Source organism: Carassius auratus, unplaced genomic scaffold (assembly GCF_003368295.1).
Source record: "Carassius auratus strain Wakin unplaced genomic scaffold, ASM336829v1 scaf_tig00038466, whole genome shotgun sequence".
Taxonomy (NCBI): Eukaryota; Metazoa; Chordata; class Actinopteri; order Cypriniformes; family Cyprinidae; genus Carassius; species Carassius auratus.
Window position 1 is genome coordinate 162,235 of NW_020526440.1, and position 17,634 is coordinate 179,868.

The 17,634-nt window shown below is 35.5% G+C and overlaps 3 long non-coding RNA genes across 3 annotated transcripts; 1 reads left to right on the top strand and 2 right to left on the bottom strand.

Moving 5' to 3' along the window:
* Nucleotides 1–1,068: 1,068 nt before the first annotated feature.
* LOC113083498 (uncharacterized) lies at nucleotides 1,069–3,473 on the bottom strand. The gene is made up of 3 exons (XR_003283284.1): nucleotides 3,112–3,473; nucleotides 2,310–2,349; nucleotides 1,069–2,051 (listed from the first exon to the last, which is right to left on the bottom strand). It is a non-coding gene; the product is annotated as an uncharacterized LOC113083498 (long non-coding RNA).
* Nucleotides 3,474–4,834: 1,361 nt separating this feature from the next.
* On the top strand, nucleotides 4,835–10,868 carry LOC113083499 (uncharacterized). Its single transcript, XR_003283285.1, has 3 exons — nucleotides 4,835–4,879; nucleotides 9,098–9,183; nucleotides 10,440–10,868. It is a non-coding gene; the product is annotated as an uncharacterized LOC113083499 (long non-coding RNA).
* Nucleotides 10,869–13,955: 3,087 nt separating this feature from the next.
* On the bottom strand, nucleotides 13,956–16,386 carry LOC113083497 (uncharacterized). Its single transcript, XR_003283283.1, has 3 exons — nucleotides 16,208–16,386; nucleotides 14,377–14,474; nucleotides 13,956–14,299 (listed from the first exon to the last, which is right to left on the bottom strand). It is a non-coding gene; the product is annotated as an uncharacterized LOC113083497 (long non-coding RNA).
* Nucleotides 16,387–17,634: the final 1,248 nt, after the last annotated feature.

Here is a 17,634-nt window from a genome sequence, read left to right on the forward strand (position 1 = left end):
ATAATGGTATTGCTTGGAAACAGCGTCATGAAAAAATGAGACGGACAATACTTTTTTTTCCTGCCCATGTTTACTTGGATGAAATAAAAAACATGAAGTGCTGTATGCATATATTTGAGAGAAGTGGTGGACCCACCCTTACCTTCACAGACATAAGTTGGGAGAAATTTATTAAATCAGTGTTTCTGTGGAAAGACCTTGAGGGCATAGAAGGTATCATTGCAGAAGAGGCAGTACAGGCATACAAGTTACAAAGCCAGGAACCTACAAACCAGTTAGTCAAACCAGCTAACACTGGCTACCACAGGGAGTGCTACAGTCATTTGACAAATATTACGAAGATAAAACGAGCACAAAGGAGAAGAGAGAAGGCAGTATCAGTTAAAGAAACTGCAAAGGAAGGTTGGTATTATATTGTATAGACCGACAGTGCAGTATTGGACATACAGTACAGGTCAAAAGTTTGGAAACAGTACTATTTTTAATGGGTTTTTTATTTTTTATGAGTTTCTTCCGCTGATCAAGCCTGCATTTATTTTATCTAAAATACAGGGGGGAAAATGTAATATTGTGATTATATTATTACAATTAAAATAATTGATCTTCAATTTATTTTACTTTAAATTATCATTTATTTTTGTGATGCAAAGCTGAATTTTTAGGATCATTATCACACAATCCTTTAGAAACCATTCTAATGATGATTCATTATCAAAGTTGGAAACAGTTCTGCTGCTTAATATTTTTTCAGAACATGTGATACTTTTTTAGGATACTTTGATGAATAAAAAGTAAAACAGAACAAAAAAAGCAGCAGCAGCTATGTTTTAAAAATACAAATATTTTGTAACAACAATATACACTACTGGACAGTAATTTTTTTTCTTTAAATTAAATCAATACTTTTATTCAGCAAGGATATATTAAATTGATAAAAAGTGTTAGTAAATAAGATTTATATTATTAGTTTTTTTTTCTTTTTAGTCTTTTATTCATCAAATATATTAGACAGCCTGAATAAATGAGTAGAAATATATATATATTTTTTTTCTACTCATTTATTCAGGCTTGAGTAGAAGAGACTTCTTTCAAAAACATTAAAAATCGTAATGTTTTCTAAACTTTTGACCTGTACAGTGCAGAATGGACAGTAATATACAGTTAAGAAAGTAGTATTTACAGTAATATAAATTAAATATAAGAGCAGAACAGATATACAGTATGAACAACACATACAGATATGTGCAGTGTAGTTGCAGTAACAACATAATATTAGTACAAAAAACTACATGAAATGTTTTGGCAAACTTTTAAGTTGGCTTAAATCCTAGCCCGAAAGTTAAGGCAATAAAGTTCAATAGACAGGTAAAAAGAAAAAAATAAATGGATAAGAAAAAAAAAAAATCTAGAAAGAAGGATAGATAGAAAAAAGAAAGATATGACTTCAGGGAGTTTAGATTTGAGTTAACTTAATATAGCTACACAATGAATTAACTAATATAATAAAAACACCCTGCAAAAATGAACCCTTCCTATTATGGCCTCATTAACCTCAAGGACGGACACCTGAAAGCTGTGAAACAGGTTTATTACCCGTGTTAAGGGAACAGGTGGAACCAATATACCCTGCTGAAACTTACACACCATTTTTGTTTAATCAGTGATGTGGGGAAGGGTGCAGAACCTAAATCTATTGTTTTGCACTTTTAGTGGTAGAGACAGAGGATGGTGAAGCAACTCCAGTTAAAACAAGGGCTCTGAGATCTTATGCCCGTGATTCCTACACATCCAAGCGGGCCCCACAGCTGCTTCCAGTACAATGCATTATATGCAAACATGAGAAGTACAAGGTTCAGTCACACTGCAGGAAAAGGGTAAAAGAAAATCTAACACAGTGTGAAACACAGTATGAAACACTCCATGCCGGGAAATTGCTACTCGCCGCTGAAGGGAAAAGGGACGAGTCTCTCCTTCTCCATATCCAAGACAGGGACTTGGTGGCTAGTGAAGCACGGTATCACTTCACTTGCTATCGAGATTATACCCGGTATCTGACCACACACAAAATTGAGAGAACAGAAACAAACATATATGAAAATGGATAGAAGCACTTCTGCAAAACAATCATTGAGGATAGGCTGTTAAAACAACACAAAGTACTTCGACTGTCAAAGTTGAATTTGCTTTTAAAAAAATCTGTGGAAGAAACAGAGGGAGTGAACATTACAGCTTATATGGCACGCTCACTAAAGTCAAGCCTTCACAAGTCTCATCCCTTCTTGAAATTCCTGAAGGCATCCACAACCTACCTTGTATATGTGGACAATCTGTCATACTGGAACTTGTGCACTGCTCATGTAAAAAAACGAATTGTGTTAAAGGTAGATGCACATGTAAACTGCATGAGCTGCCATGTACAAACCTCTGTCAGTGTTTAAACTTTGACAATAAGTCACTTGAAGATGACTAGGGCACATGCGTGTATGCATGTACACATGTGGGGAGATGCGTGTTTGCTACTCTTGCTGAAGTAAATTTGTATGACAGGTTTACGTACATTATAACTCTACTTTGTTTGATAGTCTATGTTTTTTGATAGTTATACTTATAATCTTGTTTGTTTTACATGCAGTTTATGTTATTTGATAGTGATAATCTTATTTCCAATACATACAGTTCTAACCAACGTTAGAGTTCTTAGCTCTCCGGTTTGAATATTGATTAGAATATTAGGATACTGACTCTATAACGTTATGTCAGATTTAACTGGTAATTAAATATATGTCTTAAACATCAACAGGTTCATGTTCGCCTTGAGTCTAAGGTAATTATCCACCAACATACAGTGGAGCTGTAGTCTATGCGAGTTGGACGAAGTGTCACCGTTAGAATATAATGTTTACACCAAATCAAATATGTAATCGCATGATGCCATTTACTGCCAGAGCCGTTAAATACGAGATTCTAAACGGCTCTGGCTACTGCTAGTTCGCCAGCTGAAACGTTACCCTACTTAAAACGACACTAACGAGACGCTTACATACGTTTGAACAACACAGTGTACAAAACAAACATTTTATATAAATATATTCTAATTAAATGAATACTTACAATCACACAAAGAATGTCCTTGACGATCAATGCGCTGCTGGTGCTCGTGTCCGATAGCTAAATCATTCGTGTAACAGCTGTTCTAAATAAACTACATCTGATTGGATAGTAATAATCCCATGTCAGTATCTTGCCGCGCTATTGGCTCAACTAATATAGTAGGCAACAGCGTTTGCCTGCATATTTACGGATCGTGCATTATGATTTCGGGGAAAATGTGCAACAAATGGGAGTGGCAACACATTTCATATCGTTGAGAATAAAACAACCGTCCCAACTTTACAAATCCAGGTTCTCCCTCCATAGGGATCATTCATTTCGAAAAGTAAAGCAGATACGGACCCTCGGCCCACCGTCTATCAGGTAAGGTTACGATTTCACTTCAGCTCAATTAGACAAAAAATACTACTTTGTTAATTTTGTGAAAAGGTAAGGCACACGGTGTGTTTTATACAGTCTATGGGCAGCTGAAGAGACTGGCTCATTTTCAAATAATGTTACCGTTAACTTGTTGAGCCAACGGTCACGGTAGCGATTTAAAAAAAAAATTAATGTTAACGCCTTAATGCGTTTTCAGAAGTTTCTCGGAGTGAAAATGTAAAAGCGGATTATTAAAGAGAAGTCCTGACTGCTTTTTCACTGTGTTTTTCACTCTTTTACAGGCTTCCAGAAATAATCCGGTGAAATAATATGGTGAGCTATTGTTGCTGTTGCTTCTGAACTACAAAATGATTTTTAAATTAATTATTGAATGAAACTGTACATTATAAATGTAATGCTTTAACTCTAGATGTTTGTTTGTGTGAATGCTGTGTGTGCGTGAGTCCTGCGCAAGCGGGGAGCAGAGTTGCCATGGAAACGGGGCGTCAACACAAAAACCGTTACTGGCAAGCAGTAATCTCCATCTCTCGCTGCAGTTTACACTGTTTTAGGTAAGTTTAGTCGCTAAAATCACACAAATATTATATACAAATGTTCCTAACACGTTTCTTGCTTGTTATTGACATGTTTCAATTAAATTTATTTTATAGAAACGGTTTAGTGTCTTCGGAAAAGTCCGTTAGCATTTTAGCAGTTTTCAGGTAGGCCAACTTGAGCTCTTGTTGATGAAACTCTGGGCTTTTAATCAAATCTTCGTGTGTGTATGAGATATTTTGATGGCTCTGTGAATGTTTTGCTGGTGATTTGTCAGTATGTTATTGGAAAAGGCTGATTTACTGAATCGATGACGTCACTTACAGTGAGAGTGTAATCGGCTGAAATCAAGTTCACACGAGTTTTGGTATTTCATGATAAACAGATATCAATACAAATTGTTCTGTGATTTCAGGAGGACAGAAAGAAACTCTACAGAACAGAAGTGAAGCTCCAAGATTTCAACATTTCTGAAGGGAGATACTGACTTAGAAATACAGGTGACCTGAAGAAGCTCATGAAATACATTAATATGCCTTTTTCAGAATACATTTCACCAATTTTAAGAAGTCCCTGACATCATAACGTAAGTCACACTCAACCTAAAACTAAAAATATAGATTGTGTTATTTTAAGATTATATTATTAGTAGTAGAATATGTATATTACATATGTTATTATAATTGTCATATATTATTCTGTCTTTTATCTGCATTTTACCTCTGCTCTATCTTGTTTCCTTCTAATGAACCTGGAACTGCAGACTCAGTATTGTTGTCTCTGTGTCAGCTTGTTTTGTTCCTGGACTCTTCAGTGATGACTATCAGAGTCTGAGTGAACCTGCTGTCAGACAGTGAGTACCGTGGGGTTTCAGTCAGGGCCTTCAGTAAACAACTGTTAGATACCTGTACACATCTTACACATCTCTGTTACAGCTAACGCAGCCGTATGTGTAATGCACTTATTATGCCCCACACAGTCTCTCAACAACAATGATGGCTGATCAACAACTTCAGCAGTAGGCTAGATTAGTGTGGGTTAAAGGGATAGTTCACCCCAAAATGAAAATTTGCTGTTAATTTACTCTCCCTCAGGTCATCCAAGGTGTGGGTGACTTTTTGGTAACACTTTATAATAAAGTTCAGTTGTAAGTCACTTTTAAGTGAGTAGTTAATGATGAACTAATCATTTACAAAACATTCATAAGCGCTTAATAAGTGATATACTAATAATTTGTGTACTTTTTGTAAATTAATTTTAAAAGTCATTTACAAGTAATTAGATTATGATTAACTAATTATTTACAAAACATGACTATGTGTTCATAGAAATAAATGATGTTAATATTTTTATCTATGTTCTGTAGATTAAGTTATAAATAATTTACAAGTGACAGGAATATACATTCACTAATGATTAAGTAATATGCTATGATTTTACACATATTTCATAATATTTTCATAAATCTTTAAAAAAAAATAACATCACCAAAAAAATCAAACAGATCCTTAATTGTTAATAGTTACTAGTTAATATATTATGAATCACTTATAAATCATTGAAATGTCAACATTGTACTATTATCTCAATAAACATTATAAATCATTTACAAAGCTTTCTGTACCCCCCAATCTAAAGTGTAAACTACTCATCAGTTGTAAATGTTTTACAAACTTTGTGGTTTCCAGTTGTGTGTGCGTATATATATATACACACACACACACACACATATATATATATATATATATATATATATATATATATATATATATATATATATATATATATATATTAGGGGTGTAACGGTTCACAAAATTCACGGTTCGGTTCGATACAATACACTGATGTCACGGTTCGGTTCGGTACGTTTTAGATACAGCAAAATGTAAAAACATCTCAACTTTTCAGAATGCCGCAAGCGCACCGAGGGTCATGTGACAAGAACTAACCGATCAGCTTCATCCTTTCCCATAACAACGTTGAAAACTGAGCCAAGATGAAGGAACAGCTGATCATAGTTGTATATGGATTGCAATTTTGAAATAAATTTAGTAGCAGAGCTACTGCAAGCGATTTTTAGAGCTGCAAATCCATTTATCCTTCGCTGAAATTTCCGCGTCTCATGGAGAGAGCACGTCATTGTTGCTTAGCAAAGACAGACGCCTCATGAGCGCTTCTGCCCGAGCGCTTTGGAAAGGAGGAGAAAGACGCGCTTAGCGTTTTCCATGCGTTTTTAGGCGCGATATGTGAACGGCCCCTAAGGCGCTCGCTCACTCAGTACGCGCTGAAGGCTCGTTGCAAAATGTCTAATGCATTTAACAGACCAGAAATATAAGATCCTAAAATAACCAACAGGTCTAGTGTTTGGGTGCACTTTTGATTCCCTGTAAGCTATAATACCGGTGTCTAAATGCTGCAGGGATAGTTTGTTGCGTGCATGTTTTTTTTTTCGTCTTTTCCCAGATACTGACACAATAAGGTGATGTCAGCGTAAATGAGTTGACATGTTTCAAGTATTCCCGCTGGTGTTTTTTTTTTTTTTTGTATTCGCGCTGGTGTACCCTGTCATGTTGCAGATGCGCCATACCGTTGTTTTTTTATCCACCACTCTCTTGCCATCACCATTATAGCTTAAAGGGAATCCAAAGTGCACCCAAACACCAGACCTGTTGGTTACTGGAGGATCTTCTTTTTCTGGTCTGTTAAACGCATTGGCCATTTTGAACGAGCCTTCAGCGCGTACTGAGTGAGCGAGGGCCTGACTGAGTAGTACCCTAACATAAACATATAAGTTGGTGTTTTTTTCTTCTTCTGGAGTGTCAGGGGCGTTGCCTGTTACGTCGTTTGGGTTATTGGGCTACCTTGTTGAACGCATATCATTATATTTCTCTTTTTTTTTTTTTTTTTTTTTTTTCAAATATAATTAATTAGTCCAACGAACCGTTCGGTATACATAATGCGTACCGCGTACCGAACCGAAAGCGTCGTACCGAACGGTTCAATACGAATACGCGTATCGTTACACCCCTAATATATATATATATATATATATATATATATATATATATATATATATATATATACAGTGGGGCTCGAAAGTTTGGGCACCCCTTGCAGAATTTGTGAAAATATGAGTAATTTTCAAAAAATAAGAGAGATCATACTAAATGCATGTTATTTTTTATGTAGTACTGTCCCGAGAAAGATATTATACATAAAATATATTAACATTTAGTCCACAAGATTGCTGAAATTATTAAAATAACCCCCTCAAAAGTTTGGGAACCCTTGGTTCTTAGTACTGTGTTCTGTTACCTGATGATCCTCGACTGTCTTTCTGTTTTGTGATGGCTGTGCATGAGTCCCTTGTTTGTTCTGAAGAGTTAAACTGAACAGCGTTCTTCAAAAAGGTCCTGCAGATTCTTCAGGTGAAAACTTTTGGAATTTGAAGATCAAGGTAAATTGTATTTAATTTGTGTACAGGGAAACATACAAGTATCTTCTGTTGCTTACGAAGGGCAGAACTAAATGGAAAAAAATTATATTTCAACAAAATAAGCCAAATTTGGCCATGTTCATCGTGTTCAATAGTTTTCACCCCCATAATTTCAGCCTTTTTTTTGTCTTGTGGACTAAATGTTAATACCTTTTATGTATAATATCTTACTCAGGACAAACAAGTAAATAAAATATAACATGCATTTAGTATGATCTCTCTTATTTTTTTTTTAATTACTCACATTTTCACAGATTCTGCAAGGGGTGCCCAAACTTTCGAGCCCCACTATATATATATATATATACATACCTACACACCGCGTCACATTTTATTTGCTGCTATTTTAGAACAGTGCATGATTATCTAATCATGCGCAGCGTCTTTGAGAAGTCACAGTTATCACACACACCGGATGCATCACATTCAATTCAAGCAGCGGTCTAAAACTGTTTATTTAATCAGCAAACGGACATACGTTTGCTTCAGGAGTGAACTATGTGGCATATGTGTTTAAAGTTCAGTGTTAAAAAAAAAAAGAGCAAACGGAAAGAAAACGCGAAATCTGTATTACAGCTTTCTATATGAAGCATACAGACTGTATTAGAGCCAAAGAAAGACCAACGTTTTGCTGTAAAATGCACAATACATAATTTATAACCTCGGGTGAAGTCATTATGTAAATTTACAATGATTTGAGATTAATATAATGTTATTTAATAGAAAACTATGTGAACGGCTGCATTTAAATTCGCGTTTGAAGTTTCCCACTCTGTGCAGCGCACAGTGTCACATGGCAAAACAAACGCAACACGGAAAAATATCTCCATGGATTTTGGCGATAACCGATAGTTCTACAAATCAACTATCGGTGCCGATTAACCAGCAAAACCAATGAATCGGTCGACCTCTGTTATAACAATGTGCATGATACAATACTCATGAAATAATAAAGAACTCATTTCATGTCCCTTGACTCAGATTAAAAAGTAATCATGGCCAACAAAATAACTTGTGCTTGGTGTTAACTGTTAGCCACTCATAGCACTCGTAGTTGCAATCTTTGAAATGGTGCATAAAAATGTTGCTGGCCTTCAGTTTAGGTGTAGGTCTTCCTTTCTCAGTTGTAGGTCTTCATTTCTCAGTTATTCTCTTTTTTTCTGAAAAAGAGCACCTTAAAAAAGCATTTTAGTAGATTGGCAACCAGATCTGTAGGCTATATTTTCTTTTCATTGAATTTCACTTTCGTACTTTGGAAATCCCTGACTAAAAGGGCAGTCTAACGCTGGGGGTAGCACTGGGCACATCTCTAGACCCAGAGGGTGTGCTGTCATTGAATTTCAAAATTTGATTGGCTGATGATTCTGTCACTAATGCTTGTAACAAATCAGATGTGACTTCTTTCATCAAAAGGGTAGCACAATCTGTAGTGCTGGCCATATACTTTTTTAATGTAGGATATTCCAGGTCAACCTCAACTAAACTAATCACAAGCAATGTGTGAACATTACACAAATATAAATGATAACTAAATAGTCTGTAAAAGTATTTTTCACACGATTTTGTTTTTTATAGGGCCAGAAGAGAAGGCCCTGCTCACCCTTGACGGCCCACCGCAGCTGTCAGACAACATCTCCAAGATGCTATAAACTGCAGGACTAGTAAGTACAATCTTGAACATACACAACTGTTTCATAAGTTTGGGAAGGTATGGTTTTTTTATGTTTTTCCAAGTCTTTTATGGCAACCACAGTTTAATGTATGAAATGGATACAATTCACTACAATTTAAAATAATAGTTTTCTATTTGAATATATTTAGAGAAGTAATTTATTCCTGTGATGGTAAAGCTGTATTTTCAGCATCATTACTCCAGTCTTCAGTGTCACATGATCTTCAGAAATCATTCTTATATTCTGATTTGCTTCTGAAGAAACATTTCTGACTATTATCAGTGTTGAAAACAGCTGTGTTCCTTCATTTTTTCAGGATTCTTTGATGAATAAAGTTTTATAACAGTACAGTGTTTGAAACAGAAATGTCTGTTTTAACTTTTGATAATTGATGACAGTGATAATAATTGAAAATGTTTATTGAGCAGCAAATCAGAATGATTTCTGAAGGATCATGTGACACTGAAGACTGGAGTAATAAAAATTAGCTTAGATCACAGAAATAAATTATATTTCACAATATATTCACGTAGAAAACTGTTGTGTTAAATTGTAATATTTCACAATATTACAGTTTTTTTACTTGCTTTTGATCAAATAAAGGCAGCCTTGGTGAGCAGAAGAGACTTTTCTCAAAGACGTAAAAAAAATCGTACTGACCCCAAACTTTTAACGGTAGTATAAATTACAAATATGATGTTCCACCTACTGAAATGTGTATTCCATTCTAAAGAGATGCCTGTTCCACAAATATTACATTTACAGGGATCACATGAAACACTTCATCAATAAACTGATTTTTGAGAGCATTAGTGGCAGTGTGTTGATTTTTGTTTATTGATTGGTGAATTGGAAGTGGATGTGCGTTTATTAAATCTACTTGTGATTAAATCAGATATATATAGCAAAATAAGCTCAAATTGAGGCAGCAGCATCTATGGTGCATGGCCTGTAGTGAGGTCACTAAATTCTAACACCAAGAATTTATCAAAATCCACTAAAGGAAGCAAAACCTATTGGTATTTTACTTTGAAATAGCCTTCCTAATAATATTTGGGGCTCGGACACACTTTTTTTTTGTTTAAATTAGATTTAAATACATATTTTAGTATTCACACAGCACATCTAATAACCATGCACTCCAGTTATTTGTGATTAAATAAATAATATTTTGTCTGAAATAATATGAACATCAGAAGCTATGCTAAACTTTCTTTTCTTTTTATTTCCTGTTTCTATCTCAGGATGGCCATCCCAAGGTTTTTAGAGATTACACCAGCTCCAGACTGAATCCAAACTTACGTGAAGACTACAGACAACAACTGTACATGAACACACAAAACAAATATTATCCTTATTTTGCCTATAAGGGTAAATTTTATGATTTTCAACCTGCTTTATTGTAACGTCTCTTATATCTGTAAATGAACAATATTTACTCTCTGAGTTATGTGGACCTACATGTCCCCTTTTATTTGTAAGCAGCACTCTGCAGGATGATGCAAAATGAAATGACGAGTTTTGACGAAATGACACAATGCAGTATCTAAATGAAAACATGCTGTTTTGTATCAGTTTTGCAAATAAACGGTATCTTGGAGAAAGAATAAACATTGTTCTTTTACAAATGTTACCAACAATATAACAATACAAAATGGATTGAATTTTTTTTACTTACCCTTTAAAAATGTTGAAAGATAATGTTAATGTTAACTGAACACAAAACTAGAGACTTGTTTAGTAAGATTTTATCAGAAAATATTTTTGAATTTTTATCATGCAATTTAAAACTTTTTAATTACTTAATTATTGTTTGCCTGGTTTTATTTTGTGTTTATGTAACTCTTTTTAAAAAGTTCTTGGCATAAAGTTAGCCTGCGATGCTGACAGCACTGAACACATGACTTTTTATTATGAACTAGATCAGTGATCCTCAAATCTGGCTCGCGAGATCCAGTTTCCTGCAGAGTTTAGCTCCGACTCCAATTAAACACACCTGCCTGTGATTTTCTAATGATCCTGAAGACACTGATTAGCAAACTCATGCGTGTTTGATTAGGGTTAGAGCTAAACTTCGCAGGAAAGTGGATCTCGCGAGCCAGATTTGAGGATCACTGAACTATATGGTCTTCCCAGTGAGTCTCAGTCATCTCTGGTTTTTTAAACTGTAACCTTGAAACATGCATTTCCTGTAAACCTACTTTGAAATAAGTATTGTTAAAAGGTGGTATACTCATACAACATTTAACCATGCAAGTACTGTAGTAATGGTTATTTTTGTTTTTACTATGGTTTTACTGCAAAAGCTGTAGTAAAATCATGGTGACTGTAGTAAAACTATGGTTGATTTTGTTTTTTCTATGGTTTTACTGCAAAAGCTGTAGTAAAATCATGGTTAATTTTCAAAAGACTACAAATAATCCCGAATTATTCACTTTTGATCAAAGCATCTGGTAAATGTTAATGTATTTGTACATGTAATATGAAAATAAATGAAAATATCAATGAAGTTGCATCTGGTCTTGAGAGTGGTGTGTATTGATTAATTATAAACCAGCGGCGGTAGCCGCGGGTGATCCATAATGATGAGCAAAACGCCGGTGAACCGGCTTTTACACACAAATAGGTATAAAGTATATTATATGCTAATATAAATTGTGTCAAGTAACAAACTAAAAGCTATATTCACTGAATAAAAAAAGACCAAATGTGTTTGACTTATTTTCAGTGGGTCACAAAAGATGCAAGGCAGAACCTTACAAACTGACAGCCTCAGTCACAGTTCACTATCATTGCTTTTCTAAAAATATTATATATATATATATATATATATATATATATATATATATATATATATATATACACACACATATAAAAAAATAATGGTGACTGAGGCTGTCACTCTTTGCTTTTGTGTTACACAAAATAAAAGACATATGAGTGAGTTGATGATTTATAAAGAAGACAGGGTTACATAGTAGATCAATCAGTTTTCATTTGCAATCAAAACTAGAGTTGTTTTTAATATCAGGGATGTGACCTAATCAGGTCAGGTTTGATCGTGTAGGCCACAATTGAGACACTTTGTACATTATATAACAAAATTGAGCACTTGTGACATTGGAATTTGTATTTGTAGAGAATATTTCAATAAATCATCAAGAAAATGTTTTTGGAGTTTCAAGCTTGTATTTTGTTTCTTTCTCTCTCACAAACACAACAAAACCTTCTCAAAATCTTCATTACAGGTGCATAAATCCTATTCTGCAAATTAACAAATTCACAGCCTCAGTTATACCAGATTTATGCAGGGCTGCATTTCATTTTTTCCTGAAATGTGTTTATTAGAACTGGACATATTTACAGACTTTATGAGAATAGTAATATTTGTAGAGAAGATCATGGTAGAATGACCTGCCTTTATTAATTTGAACAGCTGAGTCTTCAGCCATTTTCCAAAAGCACTTACCTTTTCTATTCAGTTAATTTCTATTCAATTTGCTCTAATTTGTAAAAAAAAAATTATAATAGAAAAATAACTTATGTGTAGTGTGCTAGACTAAAGCCCCTTTCAAATGCACGGTGGTCCCCAAAAAAAAGGCAGATCAATGTTTGTGACGAAAAAATATGTGCGAACTGTAATGAAGCAGAGATCAGTTAGTTCCTCAATATCCGTTCTGAAGCTGACATCGTTCACCAGCTTAAGTGAAACAAAACACGTCACATCTTAATGTCATGTGTCTTTACTGGATCTTTATGGTTTGTGTGTGAATGCACACACAGATTCTGGAAAATCACTGGCAGTGTGAATGAACCAAAATCTAACGATCCTGGAACAATTGCCAGGACACATTACCCGTGTATTAACTAAACTGAGCACTTGTATAGACCCTTTGCAAACACGTGACTATGACCACGTGACGACGCCATGACGGACGGCAGAATCACCGGAAGCACAAGCTAAATAGTAGTGGAAGTTTCAATCAGATTAAAATAAATAACACTAAACTTTATGGCTTCTTCTATTGAACAAGCTGTTGTGCCGTTATTGGTCGAGGTAGGGCATCTGGTAGGTGCTCACAAAGAACGGTATTTTGGAGAACTTTGAGATCGTAGGATTGGATACCGACCCTTACCTTTTTCCTCCGTTTTCACGGACCTCATTAAATTGCAGAGTCTACCCGACTTCATTCCACACAATCTGTACCACTATGTGGTAAATGGGGTTGGTGTTGATATCAAAGCTTTTAGAAGTCTGGATGCTTACCAGTTCTTTGTAACGTAACGTAACCTGTTTTTAGAGGACCTGCTCGTTCGTGGCTACTCACTTAAGTTACCGTTGTTCACTGGGTGTGCCAATGCAACTTTTTTAATGCAGTTGATCTATAACGTTTTATACCAAGTACCACCTCAGAAAATATTTGGCTGTCCAAGTACCACCACAATGACCAATATCAAAATTACAGTAGCGTAGTAGGCCTAACTATTCAGCTAACGTTACTGCTCTGCACAGTTAAAAAACGATGCAGTTTTATTCCTAATAAGAATATTTATTGTTGTCAGCTACTTTAACATTGTAAATACACAGTTTGACCATTATCAAACTGTAGTAAAAAAAAAAACATTTTATTACACGAACGAACACGAACTCGTACTCGTTTGGCTTGCGGTCCGTCCTACAGCAAAGCTCTTCTGCCGTCCGTCATGGCATTCACAATTCGCGCGAGTAGAGGGTGACGTCACGTGCAAAGGGTCTATACTGTTGTTCTCTTGTTTGTAGAATAGGGTTTGTGCACCTCAGAATATGAAATGGTGTAATTGTTGTGTTGTGTTTGCTGGAGAGAATTAGTTAAAAAGAAACATTGTTAGTACTAAAAAAAATTATCTGTGACTTTCAATTTACAAATATGAATGTGTGACTATTCATTACAACATTTCCACTGTCACAGGTGCTCAGGTTTCCTATAATAATACCTTCACAGAACATAATAGTAGTAGTAGTAGTCAGCTATCCATGCAAAGAAGTCAGTGTGGTGTACTGTAGGTACAGCTGTCCAGGCCAACATCTGATGTGCTGATCTCTTCAACGGTCATCCCAGGAAACCTGCAATAAAAACAAAATGCATCATACATTACCAATATAACAGGGCTGTACAATCCTGTTCCTGGAGATCTACCTACCTGCAGAATTCAGATCTGACCCTGATCCAACACATGTCTGTAACTGTTAACTGCTTTCACTGATGTGCTGTGAAGTAGATTTGCTGACAAGTTCCTCCCTGAAAGTACATTGATAACACTGTGAAACTGTATTTTCGTAGAGGATTGTTTAATAAAGTGACAATATTACTGTAACGGCATCAAGGGGGAAGCGGGAACCGGCGGACAATCAAACATAGCTTTAATAATAAAATAAAGACAAAACATTGTGCCAGCCCCTTGCAGACGACTGTCATGCACAAACACAAAATAAAGTCCAGGCCTGGTCCTCTCTCGTCCTTCACTGTCGTCGCTCCTCTTTTGTATCCCTCACATCTCCTCCGTCATGCACAAACACAAAATAAAGTCCAGGCCTGGTCCTCTCTCGTCCTTCACTGTCGTCGCTCCTCTTTTGTATCCCTCACATCTCCTCCGTCATGCACAAACACAAAATAAAGTCCAGGCCTGGTCCAGTCTCGTCCTTCACTGTCGTCGCTCCTCTTTTGTATCCCTCACATCTCCTCCGTGGGATGCGAGACCGGTGAGTGGAGCAGGTGTCCCTCATTTCTAGGGTTGGGTATAATTTGAATTTTATTGATTCCGATTTTGCTTATTGATTCCGATTCTTATCGATTCCTAGTTTAGATTCCAATAAGATAAAAAATCCAATATTAAAAAAAAAAAAATCAAGTCAAACATTTATATGTCAAACATGTATTCTGTTGCAGCTGAATAACATGAGCAAAAATCAGCAGCCTACAAAAAACTGCAAGAGGAATTTTGCCTGTGCATTAAAAAAATACCATAGCAAAAACAACTAGATTAATATACATTTCAAATATTAAAGTGTTAAGGACAAGTAAACAGTCAGTAATAAGATATGAACAAACAAATCAATATGCAATATCATAAATAAATACAACTAAACAAAATTTCGGGTACAGACACTGTAATTAAAAGTTTAAAAACACCTAATTGTTTTATTTTTATAAATAAAATAAAGATTAATCAATTAAAGTTATTAAATATATTCAGTCAAGATCAGTGAATGTTTTTCTTTTGTTCTTTGATTAACATTAATGACAGGCAACACCATTATTAGGCTGTTGTCTCTTTAAGCAAAAACACTGTACATGTGTGTTTTCTTTCTCATCTGTTCATCGGTTTACGTTCACATAAGACAAAAACGGTTGTGTTTATGATGATATACTGATGTAGTTTTCTGTATATTGGTCGACAAATATGAAAGAAGTCAATTTCGACTCTGAACAACCTTTTCTACAGTGGAAATACACGGAACAGTCCAAGAACGGACACAAACCGGGAACCAGTAGTGAAACCGCTGCTCTCTGTGCACACGCTTGCGCTTCATGCACGCTGTACACAAACAGGGCGCAAATTATTTCCGTTCCTGCACTTAATCGTTTTTAATCAAATTGGAATTCGAAAGCTGGAATCGTTAAGCAGAATCGAAATGCACGCGTCTTATCGAATACTTGGTTCTTGGAAATTTGGAACCGGTTCTAAAATGGAACCGGTTTTCGATACCCATCCCTACTCATTTCCCAATCACTCCACCGGCCTCGCTCCATTCCCAAGGCTCTCGGCCCCACCCCATTCATCACAATTACTTTTTTAATGATCTCAGTAATAACATTGTTAAATAAAATTAGCATTGCTAACAGGCGAGTACTTATGAGTAAGGCGTGCAACAGCTTTTTATGTTCATTTACAGTCATTTACATTTGTATCATAAATACATAGGAGTACAAGCAGAAAATGTAGGAGCACCTTGATCACCCTGAAAACTTACCTTTTAGGGCAATGATTACAATATAAGGATTATTTAGCAGCTTTGCATGTTCATCTATAGTTTCCATCATCTGAAATCTTTGTGAGGTCTGGCATCTTCTGAAGTCTCCACACGCGAGGCTGGAGAAACAGGAAAACAAAAGGAGAAAGATTAGCATAGCTGTTCATATTTCACACAAAAGGTGATTTATTTCATCACATTTAACAGAAGTGAAACATGAGATGTTTTCTTTGTGAATACATGTTAAAATGTCATTGAATGTTCACAGTGAGCTTGATTGACAGGTGATCTGACCTATAATAACGCCAATACTGCCATCTTGCCTGACAATATATATAATGTGCATCTAAGAGCCTTAAATTTTCTCAAAAATCGGCCGTGCATCTGATAATCCGGTGTGCCAAAAATCTGTAAAAATGTTGTTGTGTGACTTTGGTAAGCGCTCCGTTTACCTGACTGTCGGACCATTTCCCGTTGACACAGGGACGTAATACATACACTACGTACGCTGGCAGCGATCAACCATGATGAGAGGGAACCCGGCTTGTTTGATGGCGAAACCTGTTCAAAAGCTGTTGCCCAGCTGTTCAATTCAGACACAGAAGATGAGGACTTTGATGGATCTGTGGGAGAAGATTGATTAAAAGATAATGTGAGTGTATTGTTAAATAGTAGAATAAAGTTCAACTAAACTCACAGTTTTGAGACTGTGCCTTATAATCCGGTGCGCCATATGGTGCAGAAAATACGGTAGACAGGAGAGTAGATTAACTTCGGTCGACTTAAAACTTGAAAAATGTTGTATAAAGATGTGTGATATTTTTTCTTTTGTGCTTCAATTAAATATGAATCAATCGGTTCATGTGTGCTGCTTGAACTGAGGCGCTACAGCGATCTGTAACACATTAAAACAGCACAAAACACTATTTATTGTTTGAATTTCTTAAAAAAAAAAAAAAAGGGACCAAATTTAAAAGCTGAAAACTTGTTTCATACCAGAAGTGACCTTCTCTGTATTCCTCTGTCAGTGTGTTGTCAGTTTCCTCTTTGGTCCACGATGTATTGTTCGCTTTGTGAGAACAAGGTGTGTACTGTGAGAGCAGCATGGCGTGTCAGACATAGCAACAGTATTTAAGGAGGGATGGTTTTCTGCGAAGGGTCAGTTGATTCCTATGATCAAAGCTGATTTTTCAGCATCATTACTTCAGTCTTTAGCATCATATGAACCTCCAGAAATCATTATAATATGCTGCTCTTTGCCAAAGAAAAACTTCTGATAAATATGAATGTAAAAAAAAAAACAGCGCTGTTTTATATTTTTGTGTAAACTGTTTATAACAGCATAGAGTTTATTTATTTATTTTAAAGCTTGATTGTTATATAGACCCCAGACTTCTAAATGGTAATGTAGACTACATTTTTAAAAA